At 33.6% G+C, this 17,165-nt stretch overlaps 1 non-coding gene across 1 annotated transcript; it reads right to left on the bottom strand.

Annotated features, from left to right (window-relative positions):
* Window positions 1–10,533: 10,533 nt before the first annotated feature.
* On the bottom strand, window positions 10,534–10,641 carry LOC128032223 (small nucleolar RNA R71). Its single transcript, XR_008188351.1, has one exon. It is a non-coding gene; the product is annotated as a small nucleolar RNA R71 (small nucleolar RNA).
* Between the last annotated feature and the right edge of the window lie 6,524 nt (window positions 10,642–17,165).

Below are 17,165 nucleotides of genomic sequence, written 5' to 3'. Positions count from 1 at the left end.
CATGACGCCCAAAATCGGTACCAAATTGATTATTTAATGTCTTGGTGTCAAAAATTTGAAAAAAAGATTTTAAAATAAGCTTGAATGATGAAATTTGCAAAAGGATAACCAATTGTTCAAGTCATGTAAAGAAATCGAGTCCAATACGTTAGGGTACGATTCCTCATAATCCTCGAACTTTGAATATCACTTTTTATTTTATGCGAAAATCTTCATTTCGAGAAGGTAACATGCCACACCCAATACGTTAGGGCACGACAAATTAAGTTCCCAAAAATGATTTTTGGTGCTCGTGTATTTAAAATAAAGAATATCCTCGGTAATTTGAAATCAGCAAAGAAAATCAAAACCCAATACGTTAGGGCTCAATTTTCCTCGACAATCCCAAAACCTTGAATATTGTTTTTTATTCACAAAAACTTATGAATTGAGAAAAATTGATTTTAAGCTTTGATAAAACCAAAAAGAAATCATTTCTAAAAAGTATGTTGAAAACCTCAATGAACAATTATGAGGCAAATACTTTAATTTAAAGCATATATGAATAAATATTTACAAATATATATACAAGTACAGTAAGCAAATTCGAAAATATGAGTGGGCGCATACTTAACACATAAATATAAGTGTACATATAAAAACGTAAGTGAAGAAATATATACAACAAACTTATAATAATTTCTAAAAATATGCATGTATATATGTAATGAAAATTGTAAAAATAAAATAAAAAACATGTATATGTATATATAATTACAAAATAGAAAAATAAAATATATAAGTATATATACATAGGCAAATCATGAAAATTAGATACGTATATATTCAAATACATATATATATATATGTACAATATGTATATAAAATAATGGGATACATGAAATAACAAAAAATATTTATAATAATTTAAAAATGAAAAGTGTATGTATATTATAGAAAATGAATGTATATAAATGTATATAAAAGTTATGCAAGTAGAATAAAATATATATATATATATATATAGATATGTAAGGTGAATCGTATTTTAAAATGCGTATGTAGATTTATATATATATATATATATATATATATATACATACATTTGTAAAATAGAGGAAAAATATTTATAATAAAATATAGAATTATACATTTACAAAAAGTAGAAAACGTTTTGAAATTTAAATAACATTTACAAAAGTAAAACGTTTTTGAAATTAGAATATATATAAAATGCATATGTTCATGAAAAATAATAAGTATAGTATTAATAATAATAATAATAATAAATTATGATGGTATAATATAATAATAACAAAAAAAAAAGTTTAATAGTTCAAAAAAAATGGACTAAATTGAATTTAAAGACAAAAGAATGGGGTAAATTCGAGAATAAACAAAAAGGGACCAACATGAACGCGCGAACGACCATGGGGGACCTAAAGGGAAATTAGTCCCACCCTCCAAAGCGCTGCGCAACAAGGGGCCAATTTGAAACAAAAAATAAAGTGCGTGGCTAAATTTAAAAAACAGCAATTGGGCTTGATTGAAATGTGTCGCAAAAAGAAGGGACTGAAAGCGAAAATTTCCCCCTTAAAGCCAGAACGCGCGGATCCTCCCCTTCGGGTCGGGTCACCGCTGGTCCGCCATCAAACAAGCACTGCTTTCATCCGTTATAAAACCCAACAAAGAAAATAAAAAAGCAGTTTATATTAAAGAAAACACTAAACAACCCTAGCCATCTCTGCTAGGGTTTTCAATTTTCCTATTGCCGCCGCCTCTAGGTCAGCCTTTGGCCTCCGATGAAGCCATGACCTCCGATTCTTGACGGAGAGAGGACACCATGACGGCACCAGGTAAGTTCCTTTCTCCTCTTTTCTTTGTTATTTTAAGTGAAATAAAATGAAAAGTAAAGAAAATAAAAGAAATATATAAACAAAAAGAACAGCAAATACTACAAAGTAAAAAAACCTTTGAAAAAACAATTTCCTTTGTATTTCTCTGTATTTTTCCTTCTATTTTCGTATGTCGTTTACACTGAAAAATCCCCCCTTTACAGATTAAAATCGGCCTTATATAGCTGATTAATACCAAAAATCCAAAAAGAAAAAATCGAAAACCCACTTATTTTTCGTTATTTGCTGCGCTTGTGTGCCTCTATTTTTGCAGGTTCGGTGGTGAAGAGGGCGCATATACGTGGAGGTACAAATCGCGTGGAAGGGACCCTGGCTCCGAGTCGAGCGATGACGGGGGTTGCTGGGAGTAGAAGCGCGCAAAAAGAGGGTGACAGTTGTGGCGGCTACTAGGGTTTTTGATTTTCGATTTGGTTGAAAATTTGTTAAATTTTGGGCTTGTTGGGCTGTTGGTGTTTTGGGCTTGTAATTAGGGTTAATATTTGGGCTATTGGATTGGGACTTTGATTTGTACAGGCCCGGGTAAATTGGGCTTATTACATATACTATCAAAGAAGCGCATATTGGGAGAATTTGAAACTGTTACTCCTAGTGAAGGGCGCACAACAATGTTGATAAATAAACTACCTCTAAAGCTGAAGGATCCAAGGAGTTTCACTATCCTCTGTTCAATTGTAAATCATTATGTTGGTAAGGCGTTATGTGATTTAGGATCGAATATAAATCTAATGCATATGTCTATTTTTAGGAAGCTGGGAACTGGGAAAGCAAGACCTACTACGGTTACGTTGCAACTGGCTGGTCAATCCTACGCCCATCCATAAGGTAAAATTAAAGACGTGCTAGTAAGAGTAGATAAATTTATTTTTCCTATGGATTCCCTTATTTTAGGATTTGAAGCTAATCGAGATGTGCCAATTATTCTTGGAAGACCTTTCCTTGCTACAGGTAGAACTTTAAACGATGGGTAAAAAGGTGAACTAACTTTGAGGATGATTGATCAGCAAATCACGTTCAATGTATTTAATGTGCTGAAATGTGTTGATGAGAATGTCGTGGCATTGGATTGATAGAAAAGTAGTGGATGAAGAGTTCATGAGATTTCACCACAGCAATTCTGATAGTGATGAAGATTTATTGGAGCGGAGACTCTTGTGCATTTTGCTGGGGCAAAATATACCTTTCAATTTTGATGAACAATGCTTGGTAGCTCATGTATATTCACATAGAGCTGTTGATGTCAAGGACATGAAAACGGGGGACACATTTAAAGTTAATGGACAACGCTTGAAGTGCTACTAGGGTGCTCATGTAAAGTGAGACAAACAGTCCATTGATCTTCGAGATGTTTAACTTTAACATCTTATTTTTTTATTTCATTTTGTCAATTTAAATTTCTCTTAGTTATTTCATTTCTTTTGTTTAATAAACTATAGGAGGGGAAAGGATCGGTGACGTAGAGCCCATTGTTATGAATCCTACCAATCAAGAGAATGCACCCAAAGCACCGGAGGAAGAACCAGACAAAACTGAGTCTGTCAGCATTGAGACTGACTGTGAGGATGAAGAGGAAGTAGAGGTACAAGGTTGCTGCTCGTCAATCAATCCATCAAATAGAATGAAGTATCTACAATGCAGTCCAAGCAAGGAAAGTTTTCTTTTTCTTACATACATATTGCATTGCATATATTTTTCCATGACTTTTTCTATATATAAATAGTTTGCATATATTCATGCATTGGGGACAATTCATCCCTTAGGTTTGGGTGTGTATTGTGCATTTAGGTTGCATTACGTATCTAGTATGTATGTTCATCCTACTATAGTTAAGTTGTTTGCCAATGACATATGATTATTAAGTATTGTTTTATCTACGAGAAGTTCAATATTTACTTGTGATGTTCGATGATGAGCTTATATTCTTCTGTATATCTAGAACATGTGACAATGGATGAGGCGAGTTTAGCTTAGTTTAGATTGCGTGAAAATTAATTCTTAAAAATGAGATGTCCTACACTCAGTTTTTTCGTTTTTGATTATAGCAAATGTTTTCTTATGAACTTAGGGTTTTTGAAGCCAAACTCAGTCATTTCGCCACGACATTACTTAAATAAAGGACAATAGGCACTCCAATGCTTAAAATTTTCCAGTAAGTTAGCACCACTTTGTTTGCTCCATCGTGCTGTTGACTAGAAAAGTGAGTCCGAGTAAGAGTATGTAATAAAGAAAAGGGGGACTCCAATGTAACAACAGGCTGAGCAGCTAAAGAGGTAGTTCTTTACTTCATCCATCTTTTTAGGCAATTCGGTGTATGATCCATTATGATTATCAAGTCAAATAATTTTATGACATGCTAAATCCCCTAATGTTATAAAAGAAAAAAATAAGAAAAATAAAAATAAAAAGAAAAGAAAAATAAAAAAAGAAGAAGAAGAAGAAAAATAAATAAGTACAAATAAATATCTTAAAAAGGCTGTGAGCAAGGGTTACAAAGTAACTTGAGTTTAGGTAACAAATTAACTGAGTGCATTAGGAGATATTTGCTATGGCCATTAAGCATACATGAGTACTTAGGAAATTTTTGTTTTTAGGGACAAATTTTCTGCACTACCTTCTTTGAAATAAAACTTTAACATTAGACCAAGTTTTAAGAGAAGAAAGACTGAGAACTGATATATATGTTGTTCTTTTAATAGATTAGCAGTAGAAGATAGTTATATGTAAGGGCAAAAATTTATGCATTCATGCATTCATATGTATTTTGCTTGAGGACAAGCAATAACTCAGGTTTGGGGATGTGATAACTCTTGCAAAGAGTTATATTTAATGTCTTCAGACCTAACTAATTGCTTGTAATTAGGTACATTTAGTTTTCATATTTTCATCATTTCATTACGAACTTGGACTGTGTTTAAATATTAGGTACTTTTAATTGCTTGTTGTAGGGCTGTGTTTGGTGGTTTGGCAGGTGCAAGTTGAGGAACCAGAAATAAATGAGTGAGGGTTTACCAAGGAAAATGGTTGGACATTTTGTCAGCACAAATGCCGTGGCAATTCTAGAAAAACCGAGTTAACACTCAATGCATACCAGTTTCAGCCCAACTGTACTTGTACTAGAAAAATTTGCCTAGAAAAGAAGAGAAGATAATCCTAAGATGTTTGGTTTTTTCCTAGAAAAAAATAATTTAAAAAGATGAGAAGATAATCTTAGGTTGTTGAAAAAATAATTTAAAAAGAGGAGAAGAAAAACATGGGTTATTGGATTTACCCTAGGGAAAAAGCTATAAAAAGTTAAAGGAGGAAACCCTAAACGGCGACCAAAAAAAATGGAGATCTATAGGCGAAACTAGAGGGTAGTGATTGAGTAGAGACAGAAAGAGGAAGACAAAAGCAGTCCCTCTCAGCCAACGCATGACATTGTGCTACTGGATTTTGAACTGGACACGCGAAAGTTATCTTCCCATCGTTCTTCTATTATTTTTAACTATTTATCCATGAAATTATTTGATGAAATCGATGTTGAATGATATTTTGGTTTTGAATTTTATTTGCAAACTCATGAACTAAATCTTATAGGGTTGGGATTACATTATGAAACCTTTATTTTCTTCAATGGTTGAAGCATAAATCTGAATTAATTTATTGTTTCATTCAATTGTTTTTATTTCTAAATTGTATGCGTGCAATCCCTAAATATAGAAGACTGTACAACATGCCCATAAACTAATTTAATTCTAAAAAGGTCGGATTAGTTGGATCGAAATTGAATTGTAACAGCTATTGTTAGTGAAATTGAAATAGTAGTTTTGGGACCACAAATTCGATGAGTAAATTATTATTATTTATTATTATAATGCCTATGGAATTTTAGAAAGTTCGTATAAAAATTTTGTTAAGAAATTTTGACATTTGCATGCTTAATTATGTGAAAAGGACTAAATTGCAAAAGGTGAAAAAATGGAGTTCTATTTGTTAAGAGGGTTAAATGGCTATGAAACTTAAATGTGAGTGAACTTAGATGGTAATTAGACCATTTAAATAGTTAGTGGACTTTTATGGACACAAATTAGGAGATTTTTAAGTTAAAATGTAAGGTTAATTAAGTAATTGAATTAATAACTTAAAGAAAAATAACTAAAAATAATGTATCGTCTTCTTAGTGGGTATTTTCCACCAAAAATTGATGAAGAAGAAGTCATAGCTAGGGTTTGAAGCTTCGGTCACTTACATAGCTTTCATGTAAGTAAATTTTGATCACATTTGTAATGATTTCTATGTTTTTAAAGTCATTGTAGCTTAATCTAGCTAGCATGGGGATCAATTTGCAAAATTGTTAAAGATTTAGGGTTTTTCCATCAATGTTCTTGCATGATTCTTGATGTTTTATGAAAGATTATGAATCCTTGATGAATAAACAAGTTTTGTAAAGTAATTTTTGATGAAATTGTCATTTAGGGACTTATTCGTAAAAATGATAAACGATTATGGTGAAATTGTGAAATGATGGTTTGTATGAATTGATATAGAACCCTAGTGAATTTGGCTAGCATGAGATGAGGATTAAAATGCTTAAATTTAAATTTATGAGCTTAAGGACTAAATTGTAAAAAGTTAAAAAGTTAAGGCAAAATAGTAATTTTACAAAAAATATGAAATATGGGCTGAATTGAATAATAGAAGAATTAAATGGATTGAATTTGTCTATTAAGATCAAGATAGACCACGTACGGATCTAGATAGAGGAAAAGTTAAAGCCTCAGATTAGTTGATCTCATTTCTACATCTTTGCTATCAAGGTAAGTTCGTATGATTAAATATCATTTTAATGTTATAATGATCTATATGTTAATGTGTTATTTTCCATGTAACAAAAAGATGTATATCCAACAATGTTATGATGATTCTCGAGCCCTGTTTCAGCCTTAGAAATCCGTAGGATACAAATGACATGTCATTAGGGTTTTCATGTTTCGGGTGCTGGTCTTGAATGTCCTATTGATGGACGATGTCCTACATTTGTTGGAAATACTCCACAGCTCATGTGAGCAACATCGTGTAGCTTACATTTCGACCCACAACTCGTGTAAGCATACCCATTTCACAGCTCGTGTGAGCAACGATGTAAAGGAAAGGTTATGGTTATATGTTTAGAACACTTTATGTGAGCTTTCCCAAGTATCCAATGGTATTCTAAATAGTTCAACGGGCATGAAATGGAAAGGAACAGTAAATTTTCAAATGAATTATATCATGAAATTGTGAAAAGGATTGAAATGGAAAGCTTCAATAGAAGTATGTTTATGTTCATGAAAATGATGTGTTCAACTGAAGTATGTTCATGTACAAATAGCTTACCATATGTTAATTCAAGTGAATTATGTTTGAATGAACTAACATGTGTTGTTGGTGGTGCTTAGGCTTGTGCCAAGCTTGTAGTTGGATTATGTTATGTTTAATCTTAATGTTATGTATTGAAATGGTAAGTTATGTTTATGTTTTACGAACTTACTAAGCATTATGTGCTTACGTAGTTTTCTTTTCTATGTTTTATATATAACCGGAAGCTTGATTCGTTTGGAAGCTCGTCGGAGATCTATCACACTATCCAATGATTATATCTGTAGTTTTTGATGTTCTGTCCAAGGTTATAATGGCATGTATAAGTGGACTTGTATTTGATGTTTAGTTGAATGCTTAGATGTTGACTTTGGCATGTATGAGTTGGTTGTTTTGGTACCATTTTATTTATGGTTGAATTGTGTAAATTTGGTACATATGATGCATGAATGGTATGGCTCAAATGGTAAGTTTATGTTGAAATGGTATAGGTCAAGTTATGGTATGTTTTAAAATGGAAATGAACTATATGTTTATGAATGAAATGTGATCAAGTATAAGTAAATGTTTAGGTATATTTGTATGTTTGCATTTGAGGTGCCTTGTATGGCATATTGGTTTAATGATGTTAGACTATTGGATTGGTCATATAATGTTGTTTTTGGTCATGTTATAATGCCTTGATCATGTGTTCAAAATGCTTTTAGGTACATGCTTGTTTTGGTGATGGAAATGACTTGATTTTAGCCAATTTCATGCCCACACGGCTTGAGACACGGGATTGTGACTTAGCTGTGTGTGACACATGGCTAGGAGACACGGCCATGTGTCCCCTGTAGGTTTTAATGCATGCAAGTTAGGCTGTTACACAGCCTAGGACACGGCCTGGGACACGGGCGTGTGGAGCCATTTTGAGAGTTACACGGCCTAGCACATGGGCATTTTGCTATTACATTTCTACTCTCGTTTTTCCATAGCATTTCCAAGTATTCATTAATTCCGTATATTACATACATCATTATTCCTTTTAATAGCCACCGCATACTTACCATAGCTTTACCATAGCATTAATCGCATTTTATATAATAACTTGACCACTTTTGTTCCTCAATCTGATCCTTGTGGGAACGATACTCACTCATCACTTTATTACTTGATCTGACGTGTATACTTGCACAATTTGCATATCATTTCACACACGACAGCAGTCACCTTGGAAGAATTAATTTACAAGGTACCTTGGGAGCAAAAGATGTTGAATTAATAGCCATGGAGGACTTAAATTTACGTATTTGGACTTCCTCGAATTGATTGGTCCGATTTGATTTTTATCGGGAAAAAATGGGTAGCTCAAAATAGAGAAAGGGTCTGAATTAAACAAATAAAAAGGGAGGATGGAAAAGTCCAAAAGAGCAACCAAAACCGTCCCATATGGCTGACCCAATTAGGTTATCTTAACTGATTTTTACACTTGCAAATTAGCCCTTGAACTTCTGCTAAATGCCATTCAAAACCCTCCCATTTTCATGCTTTCTATTTTTAGCCACAAGCTAAAAATAAGAAATTTGAGTCAACCATTCTTTCCACCTAGCATGGTCGGCCTTGGGAAGGGGGATTGGTTGCTATTTTTAGCAGCTACCTCCCACTATAAAAAGCCCTCTTCACTTCCTTATTTTTCATTCCTCATTTCACACATCTCTCTCTCTCACATTTTTCTCTCTTTTTCCCTTTTAGTTGCTTTAAAATTTTCTTCTTTCCTTTTCCGATTTCCCCTTGTGAAGGCCTTGGGTCAACAAAACAAGCAGAGAAGAGTGGAGCGCACTAGTCTGGCTTCGCAAAACCTTCGAGATTTGTTTTTCTAGTTCCCTTATCTTAATCTTTGTTTTAATTTTGTTTTGATCATGAACATGAATATTTGTGTTGTTGTTCTTCAATTAATTAAAATGACTTAAATTCCTTTCGTGTTAGATTAATTGCATTTTGTTCACTTAAGATTATTAAAAATGTGTTTGTATTGTTGTTAGGTCTCACTAAATTGTTCAATTAAATAAAACCATGCTTTTGTTATGCTTGCATTTTAATTATAAGGTAAAAATTTAATTAATTATTTAAACGAATTGAAATTGTAATTAATGGACACAATATTTAATTGGTGCAGTTTAATCTTCTAAGGTAACTCGAGGGTTAAATTAGCGACAATATTAAATAGTACATTAGTCTTTCATAACTTGCAAAATTATTGTGATGAAATTGTTTCAATATAGAGATATATTGTTACCTCACTTAATCTTTTACTTGCTCATTAGAATTTGATTAATCATTTGAATTAACATAGAGATATGGTCAAGAGATTATTGAGTTTTAGTAGATATGTATGTGTATTAGTGAGCAAGTTATCGAGTTGTTGTGCTATTATTCGTAACAACATGAACATGATTTTAATAATTCTAAGTTAAAGAATAAATTAATCTAACAAATTTATGTCATATTGATTAAACTCATTGTTTAGAAATCGAGTATTGGAATTTTACTTTTTATTTTCTTAGTTAGCATTTAGTTATTTTTTTTGTTTTATTTCACCTTTGCATAAATATGTTTCCATCACCAATTTGTTTAAATTTTCATTTCATATATATTCTCTTTCACACTCCCTGCAGGTACGATAACTCGACATTACTTATCACTTTATTAATTGTTGCAATTGTGTACACTTGCAAATTTTAGTCGTTCCAAGTTTTTGGCGCCATTGCCGGGGACTGTTATTTTAGTCAAATATTTGTGAAATTAATTATCTTGCAATTTGGTTAAATTTTCTTTTATTTTTAATTTAATAGATTTTGTTATTATTCAGGTGATAATGGATCCTCTACAACATGTCCAAGGGGGAGCATTTGCTTATAATGCTCACAAATCGATCATTATTGCTGATGATAGAAACTGCACCATTCAACAAGATGCCATTCATTTCTTTAATGAGCTCAATCCGGGTATATTATGACCCGAAATTGAGGCACCACAATTTGAACTAAAGCCAGTCATGTTCTAAATGTTGCAAAATATGGTTCAATTTAGTGGGATGCCTACTAAGGATCCGTATCTTCATCTTCGACTATTCATATAAGTGAGTGACTCATTCGAAATGATCGGAGTATTTGAGGACGCCTTGAGACTAAAATTATTTCCATACTCTTTTAGAGATAGAGCACGAGCATGGTTAAACTCCCTATTGTCCGACTCCATAACTACATGGCAAGAGTTGGCTAAAATTTTCTTAATGAAATACTTTCCTTCCTCTTTGAATGTCAAACTTCGAAATGAAATCACTTCATTTCAAAAAATTTGATGGAGAATCTTTATATGAGGCATGGGAGCGGTTCAAGGAGTTATTATGAAAGTACCCTTATCATGGTATTCCTTATTGTGTTCAAATGGAGACTTTTTATATTGGCCTTAATGCTCATACTAGAATGATGGTGGATGCTTCAACAAATGGAGCACTTCTTTCTAAGTCTTACAATGAGGCTTACGTAATTATTTAAAGAATTGCTAGCAATGACTATCAGTGGCCAACCAGCCAATCAGCTTTAAGAAGACAAGTCGCAAGATTACATGAAATTTTTGCATTTACTTCTTTGGCAGCCGAGGAAACTCTATGTCTTCTATGGTTAAGAATATAACTGTTAATGGTTTCAATGGTAATCTGATAGGTTAATAGCTGAACCAGTTTGAGAATATTTATTATGAATATTGTGGATTTGGCCATTTCTTTAAAAATTACCCATCAAATCAAAAGTCAAAATATTACATGGGAAATCAGAATTGGAATGGTCCGCAATAGAATTCTTAAAACTCTTCATGGCAGTATCATTCAAGTTTTCCATGGAGTAATCAATGGGTGGGCCATAGTAAACCTTCTATGCCATCTTGACTAAATTATTCGCCAGAATATTCTCAACAAGTGCAACAACCCCCACCACTAAATCTTCAAGTAATCTTGAGGATATGCTAAATGCATACTGTAATGGGCCAAATTTGCCCGGCCTACGTGAAGCTAAACAGTCCAAATACAACAATTTTTAGGGCCCAAAACCCAAAACAAAATACAATAACGAATGACCCAAAATTAATCCCCAGGCCCAAGAACAATTTCAGAAACCCTAGAGTTCTAGGGTAAACTTTGGTCGCCGCAACCATGCCCCCGAATCTCCGCACGATCTTCATACCTGCACATCAAGAAAGGAAACAAAACAGAATACGACAAGAAAAATCTTTGAAATCATGAATCAAGCAAGATACCAGAAGATTTTGTTTACTTTTCTTGTTTCATTGTTTGCTATAAAAGCAAACTCAATACACTGTAATAAGGATCCCGAATCCAGATTCGAAAAATCAATAAAAAAAACAAGTATTTTCACAACAAATAGAGAGTCAATCGAAACCAAAGGTTGATATACATTTTCGTTTTACTATTTATTTTATTTTTATTTTTTTATATACTGATATAAAATAAAAATAAAAGTGAAAGATTCACCTTCGTTCGAGTCTGAAACGTCGTTGAGACGGTAGAGGGAGCCACCCCCGAGGAACGGTGGCCTGAAACCGAAAGATTTCTTGTTTGCTTTGAGGATTTTGTTGATATTTTGGGGATTTTGAGCCCAGATTTGGGCCTAGACAAACCGAAGGAAATGAATAGGGTTTTCCCCCTTTTCTGGTCACCACAGACGGTGGTGCTGGCGCGGTGGCCGGTGACCGGCCGATGACCGGACTGGAGGCCGGACGGACTGGGGAAGGGAGAGTTTCTTTTAAAGGTTTTTTTTTGTTTTTTTTAAATCGGTTTTGAAATGAATTTTTTTTAGAGTTAGGGGCTTTTATAGGGTACCAAAACGGTACCGTTTTGGGGAAACCCTCAGACGCCCAAAACGGCGTCGTTTTCAGTACCCGACTCGAATCTGACCCGATCCGCCTTAGGGTCCGCGTGTTTTTATGCGGAGGGGTAAATTGTGCTTTTAGCCCCTCCGCCTTTTTAATATTCTACCGTTATTTTTTTTATTTTTGTTCAAAATTGGCCCTTTAATTTATTTTAAATTTCAATTTAGTCCCCTTTGAATGACGCTGTTTTAGAGGAGAAGGGAAAATTTCCCCTCCAGCCCCTCTATGTAATTCGCGCATTTAATTTAGTCCTTTGAGCTTTATTTATTTACTGATTTACCCCAGATTTTTTTATTTGCAGTTCAATTCAATCCTTTTTTACATTTATCTTAAAATTAATTAATTTTAATAATGTAATTATTTTTATTTTATTTTTATAATTTTCATATGTAATTATTTTTACATGAATATTTTTATGTACATATTTATTATTATATTTAAAAAACTAATATTTTTTATTTATATATATACACATATTTATTTTCGATAATGTATTTATTATTTTTAATCTATATATATATATTTTAAAACAAATATTCTTTTGTGTTTATAAACACGTATATATATTTTTTTTCTTTATTTTCAAAAATGCTTAAATATCTACTTATATTTTAACACATCTTTTATAATTTATATATATATATATATATATATATATATTTCTATACTCTTCTTCATTTTCACAAATATGTATTTTGTTTATATAAATTTTATAATCTAAATTCTATATATATAAATTCATGTGTATTCTTCATAGTTTTAATGTATATGTCATGTACCTTTATTCTTTATATTTTTGGTTTATTTTCTATTTATTTATGGTTTCATTAATTTTTATCTTGCTCATTTATTTAATAACTTGCAAGTCATTAACTTTTTCTCCCTTATGTATATTTGTTTCATTTATTTATTTGTTTATATTATTTCTATGCCATTATTGTATTTATTATTGTTGTATTTGTTATCGTGACATTTATACATACAACATAACATCACATCATCTTTTTACTCGATTTTAAGATAGACTTTTCAAAATAGGGATAATATTCGTATTTAGGATTTTTCAAGGAAATTGAGCCCTAACGTATTGGGTTCCGATTTTTTTTGTAAAATCTAACAATCGAGGATTGCTCTTTAATCAAAAAAAATAAAAATTATCATCGGGAATTCAATATGTTGTGTCCTAACATATTGGATGTGACACGTTGATTTCTCGAGATAAATATTTTTTTAAAAAAATAAAGAAAATAGTGAATGTTTGGGATTTTAAGAAATCGTGCCCTAACATATTGGGCTGCGATTTCTTCATAAATTTTAAAAAACTAGATATTTTCTTAAATTTTATTACACGTGTTTTTGACTAACTCATCGTGAAGAGAATAAAATGTTGTGCCCTAACACATTGGGTGTGATATTTTTCTTTTTTTCAAAATGAGAAGGTCTTAATAAATAATTTAATCAAGGATTGCATTTTTTTAAACTCTCGACTTCAAGACATTAATTAATCAATTTGGTACCGATTTTTGGGCGTTACGAGGGTGTTAATCCTTCCTCGTACGTAACTGACTCCCAAATCCGTTTTTCTAAAACTCGTAGACCAAAGCCGTTTTTCAAGTGATCCAATCACACCGTAATAAAATATTGGTGGCGACTCCCAATTTTTCCAATTTTCATCGACAACTAATTTTTGTTTTTTTCCAAAAATAAAAATGGTTTCGACAGCTTGGCGACTCTACTGGGGACACTTTTTTTTTAAAAAAAAGAGAGTCGAGCGACAAAGTTGATTAATTCTTATCTTATAGTCGAGAAATTTTTTTTTAAAAAAATTTTATGATATCGTTTTGCATTCATTATTTTCTTACTTTATTGATTTAAATGTTGTTTGCATTGCACATTACATGTGTTGGTGATTTTACCCTTCTAAGTGGGAGTGAGAAACTATTCCTTCTTGAGGTTTTCACCTTTGTATAGGATAGTGGATCGTTTTCGGAATACATTGGTACCTATGCCTTCGTGAGATTTTCATCTCCGTATAGTCATAGGGAAAATGTATTCCCCCGAACTGAACTTGATCTATATGAGCCTATAATGAGTGAAGATCGATGAATCTGCTGGTTCGGGTACCTTTACTTTAGAGCCAAACTGCATATAATGAGCCTTAGGAGCTTGCCTTAGGTAGAACCACACTAAACCCTAGTAGATGTCCTAATAGGCATTTTATTCTTCTTTGATTATATGATTATATTTGATAATGAATTTTGTGTTTTATTTTGATTGCATGACATGGCATTTCATTTCATCATAAAAGGCGTCAGTCCATATTCAGTTGCTAGATAGAAAGCTTGTCATGGAAAAAGGGTTTCTTCATAAAGTGGAGGACAATGCAGCTGTCCGAACTTGGTCTGAAACAACGCAGTAAGAAAAGGGTGATAGTTTGGCTGATGGGTATGTATCAGAATTATGGGACTTTACGCGCATCAGGGTAAGTCAAAACAATTTGCAAGCATTGAAGGAAATGTGGGATCAGTGGAATAACGAGGTTAGACAACTATTTTATAATAATTATGGGGATTTGCCTTATTTGCTTGACGTGAAGGTAGACAAGCATTTGTTTCGAGCCCTCGCCCAGTTTTGGAACCCTGCTTATAGTTGCTTTACATTTGGGAGGATCGATTTGGTGCCTATGATAGAGGAATATGTGGCTTTACTCCGATGTTCGAAGTTTCAAGTAGACAGGGTCTACTCGACAGCAGTAAATATGCCAACCTTTTCAAAGAAGCTGATGAGTATAACAGGGATGAGTGAGTAGTGGGTTGCTGCACGGATTAAGCAAAAAGGGGATAGTAAGTGCGTTCCTTGGAGAAGTTTGAAATATGCAATTCTAACACACTCGGACGTGAGAAAGAGGTTAGATGTCTTTTCTTTAAGTATAAACAACTTGGTTGTCTTCCCTAAAGCATTGGGGCATGTGGATGAAGCAGTTACTGATTTATTCGACCGGCTTGATAAGAAGGTTACACCAATTCCAGCAATTTTGGCAGAAACTTTTAGGTCATTGAGTGCATGCCGAAAGACGGGTGAAGGTAGATTTATTGGATGTGCACAACTTCTACTCGCATGGTTTCACAGTCACTTTTGGAAGGTGGATAAGGTTTCGTATCGGGTTTTCTCTGAAAATTATTCACCACTAAAAGAGATAGTAGCTACGCCGATGAGAGATGATATTCCGGAGGAGAAGTGGATGGCAGTTCTTCAAAATCTTTAGGAAGAGGACGTTGAGTGGAGAGCTCCTTGGTTGCTTCCAGATGAGATCCTGTATAGGTGTGGTAATTTTGATTGGGTTCCGTTGCTTGGTATTTGGGGAGCTGTGGGATATGCCCCATTATTGGTGCTAAGGCAATATAGGTCAAGGCAATTTATACCTGCGACCCAAGGGATAGCTGATTGTGAATTTTCGTACAAGGATGATGGTTATAGAAGGAAGATTCAAGAGATGTCTAGTGCGTGGAAACAAACTCGCCGAATGAAGAGGTTAGCTATGGGTCCGATGACAACCCTTGAGTATCATGAATGGTGGGTTAGGAGGATTAACGACAATACACCTAAGTTAAATCAGGAAAACAACCAGTCAATAGAGGAATCTTTGCGAGTCGTCCCTTCTGAGTTGGAAATTATAAGACAGGATTTTGAAAAAAGAAATGCGGATTTAGAAAAGAAGATAGAGCAGATGAAGGAAGAAAACATGAACTTGAGGTTAGACTAAGATGTTCAAAAGCTCGAAACTGAGAAATTAAGGAAAGAGAAAAACAAGGCTGAGGAGGAGCTGGGTAGTCTGAAGATGGATTATAAAAACTTGCGTCTGTCGATGAGAACTGCTGGGCTAGGAAAAACTTCAGGACAGTGGTAAGTAGAAATTGGAGAAGAAAAAGACTAAATCGATAGATGGGAACAGAAATTCCAAGAGATGCAGAGGCGAAACGAGGCTTTAGAAAAGAGTTTGTCTGAAGCCAAAAGGAAAAGGGCAAGTTAAAGGATAGGGTGACTGAGTTGGAAAAATCTCTTCATCAGTATCGAAATCAAAATTCTGCAATAGAGTTGAAAGTAAGCTTGAGCAAGATTGAGGAAATGAAGCAAAGAATCGAAGAGTTAGAAACGGCGTTGCAAAATTGTGAAATTCGAATCAAGCACTTGGAAGCAAATGAAAGTCGTAATAATGAACAGCTACACTACTTTCAGAACCAAGTTAGGAGTAGAGATTATATTATGGAGGAAGCTGTGGTCTAGATCCGAGAAGTAGCTGATCACGTACAAACTTTGGCAGTACAAGCAGACATGCTGAGTGTGAAGTATGAATTAGAATCAGATTGGGGGCAAGAGTTAGCTGTGTTACTTAGGAAGATTAAAATGCTGAGTAATAGGGCAAAGCTTTATTTGTAATTCACTTTATGTAAAGAAATTTGCTTTCTAGTAAAGTTTTCTTAAATGGAATTGAATCAAAATTGACGCCTTTTTGCATTCATTTCATGCATTGCATGCATTAAAAAATAAATAATAAATACTAAAAGATTTTAATTAATTCCTCAGATAATCTGGAAACCAACCAACCTACCAGACATCGCTACGGTACTCGATCGAAAACTAAAGACATGGACCAAATGCTAGAACAGTTCCAAAAGGAAATGCAGAAGCAGCTTCAACAGCAAATGAATAAGCAGTTTGAGAAGATTCAACAAAAAATGATAGACAAAATGATGGAATCTCAAGGGAGTATGATGGCCCAGTTAACTCAATGGTTGAACAAGGGGTCTGATAAAGGAAAAGGCTCAGTGCTTAATGTTGAAGAAGGAGACAATTAGGGACCTGTCTATCCTCTAGACTTTACCCCCCAGCAAGTTGAGATATACCCGCGCAGGTCCTCTGTTACCATTAAGCCTTAGCAATTTCAGGACGACGCTGCGACACTAATGAATCTTCAGGCTGGATCAGGCTCTAACCCCGAAGCTAATC

This window comes from Gossypium raimondii, chromosome 8 (assembly GCF_025698545.1).
Source record: "Gossypium raimondii isolate GPD5lz chromosome 8, ASM2569854v1, whole genome shotgun sequence".
NCBI classification, from domain to species: domain Eukaryota; kingdom Viridiplantae; phylum Streptophyta; class Magnoliopsida; order Malvales; family Malvaceae; genus Gossypium; species Gossypium raimondii.
The sequence above is the reverse complement of the archived record's forward strand: the minus strand, read 5'-3'. Positions and strand labels throughout refer to the sequence as shown.